A 2,252-nucleotide genomic window follows, 5' to 3' on the forward strand; every position below is an offset into this window, starting at 1 on the left:
CAAATTAAACGACAGAATAAAGCCAGACTGCGGAAATGGGTCCCCCGTGCCGAAACAAGACAGACGCCGGGGCAGCGGAGAAAAGGAAATACGACCTGTTTACGTCCCAGAGACGGAACGCGGCGGAGGGAGCCTGACCTCGTAGTCGACGAATGCCCAGAGGAGAAAGAGGATCCGCCTTCGTCTTGATGAATGTGAGACAATGCACCAAAGAGAAGAGTACTTTTTTACTGGTTAAAGCTTATAACAACGCTGGCACATTATTTCAGGGATCAAAAAGACGTCTAGAGCAGGCGTTGGCAACCTACGGTGATCCGCAAGCCGTACTTACTCAAGGTCACTTGCTAGTGAATCCGCTTCAAAAATTCGATTTTTTGTTTGTGTCTTAAACCAATGTTGAGAGTTTCATGAACAAATTAGTGGTGAAAAGAACTGAAGTACACATTGGGAAGTACAATAAAAATCAAAAATATCTCGGTGTGCGTCCGCATTTATGTTACCACAGCTTTTAGCCAACAATGTTGTCTTTAGACTCTTGTTCGAGAAACAATACTTACAACTATTTTTCAGATGGCAGCCCTTTTAGAAGATACAATTTGCGATGTTCTTATGTTTTCCTTGCATATATTTCGTTTCCGAGCGTTGTTTTCGTTATAAACTCTTCTGTAATATGAGTTGTGGCTATTTTATCATTTTCGAAAGTTATTATACAGATAACTTCGATTTAGTGATACGGCAGTTAGCGCTCTTGAGTTGCAAGGAATGTATTCTGGGTTTAGTATGCGATAGTCACTGTTGGCAGTTGATTCCATGAGGGTGGCCGAAGCTGAAAAGTGGGTCCTCGAGGCAAATTAAAGAGACTTAAATAAAAAAGAGAAAGAAGAAAAGGAACAGAAAAGATTATGCAACTGAAGAGTGTTGGGAACAACAGAGATGAGTTACAGATCAAATGTAACTTAACTGAATAACCTAAAAGCTGAATTTTCCGACATGTTCATTTTCTGGTTCAAAATGGGTCAAATGGCTCTGAGCACTATGGGACTTAACTTCTAAGGTCATCAGTCCCCTACTTAAACCTAACTAACCTAAGGACATCATACACATCCATGCCCGAGGCAGGATTCGAACCTGCGACCGCAGAGGTCGCGCGGTTCCAGACTGTAGCGCCTTGAACCGCTCGGCCACTCCGGCCGGCTGTTCATTTTCTGCACAAGTAATTTATTTGAGCTAGAGAGCTGACGTTTTTCGGGATGTTTCAGGAAAATAGCTGGAGGAAGGTAGACTACAGACACTAACCTACTATCAACAGGAAGAAAAATACATACTCATTAAGTATAATTTTGATTATCAGATGTAAATATTTCTAGAATAAACGCGTGTTGGTTTCGATTGTAATTTGCCTTTTAGACAGACATGTTGTTAACGAGTACTTAAAGTTTCAACCATCTAAGTAAGATAGTCAGTGCATAGGTTCCAAGAGGGATTATTCACAAAAAATTGTAATAAAGTCAATGTGCGAAATTATGTGAAGAATTGTACATTAAAATGTTCAGCTAGAAACACTCCTACTGTCCTACAATTTTCATCCTACTAAGAGATCAAGTTTTTCAGTTAGAGTCGTATAAACTTTATGGAAATTGTTAGTATTTTCCCAGGTGTTTACAGGCAAGTTATCTTAAGCTCGCCGGCGGCCTCGTCACGCAACCCGAGAGCAGAGCTCAAAGCAAATAAAGACATAACTATAGCATGCGTGATGCATAAGTTTACATATGTGGTAACATACCGATATGAGTATCATCCCTTTCCCGACACGTGACGCCAGCAACATATGCATCAAAATGCTCGTTTTTGAGAATACGTTCATTTTTTGTTCACCCGGAATTTCTTCCACGGGCCGGAGTGATACTAATCGCGGACCATATGCGCCGGCGAGCCGCCGCTTGTCCATCTTGGGATTCTAGAAGACTAGAGCACTGTTTGCCGTTTACGTCGGCAGTGTCACGAGCTATTACAAATGAGAGCACGTAGAGACAAGAAAGCAAACCTTTGTTGAAACCATCGACTGCAACTTTTTTTTATAACTTCAAAGATGTTGGTAATACACTATAGTAGTAGGGTCAATGGTGGTGTTCAACAGCTGAGTGTCGTTAACTAACAACATGGTGAAGGTATAAATAAAATGGACCAAAATGGCCGAGATAATAACAGCTCCTTCACTGCCAATTTAATATACTCGTATAATGGTACCTAGG

At 41.1% G+C, this 2,252-nt stretch overlaps 1 non-coding gene across 1 annotated transcript; it reads right to left on the minus strand.

Moving 5' to 3' along the window:
- Positions 1 to 1,107: 1,107 nt before the first annotated feature.
- Trnas-gga lies at positions 1,108 to 1,191 on the minus strand. Its single transcript is given in 2 exon segments — positions 1,108 to 1,142; positions 1,152 to 1,191. It is a non-coding gene; the product is annotated as a tRNA-Ser (tRNA).
- Positions 1,192 to 2,252: the final 1,061 nt, after the last annotated feature.

This window comes from Schistocerca americana, chromosome 3 (assembly GCF_021461395.2).
Source record: "Schistocerca americana isolate TAMUIC-IGC-003095 chromosome 3, iqSchAmer2.1, whole genome shotgun sequence".
In the NCBI taxonomy this organism is placed as follows: Eukaryota; Metazoa; Arthropoda; class Insecta; order Orthoptera; family Acrididae; genus Schistocerca; species Schistocerca americana.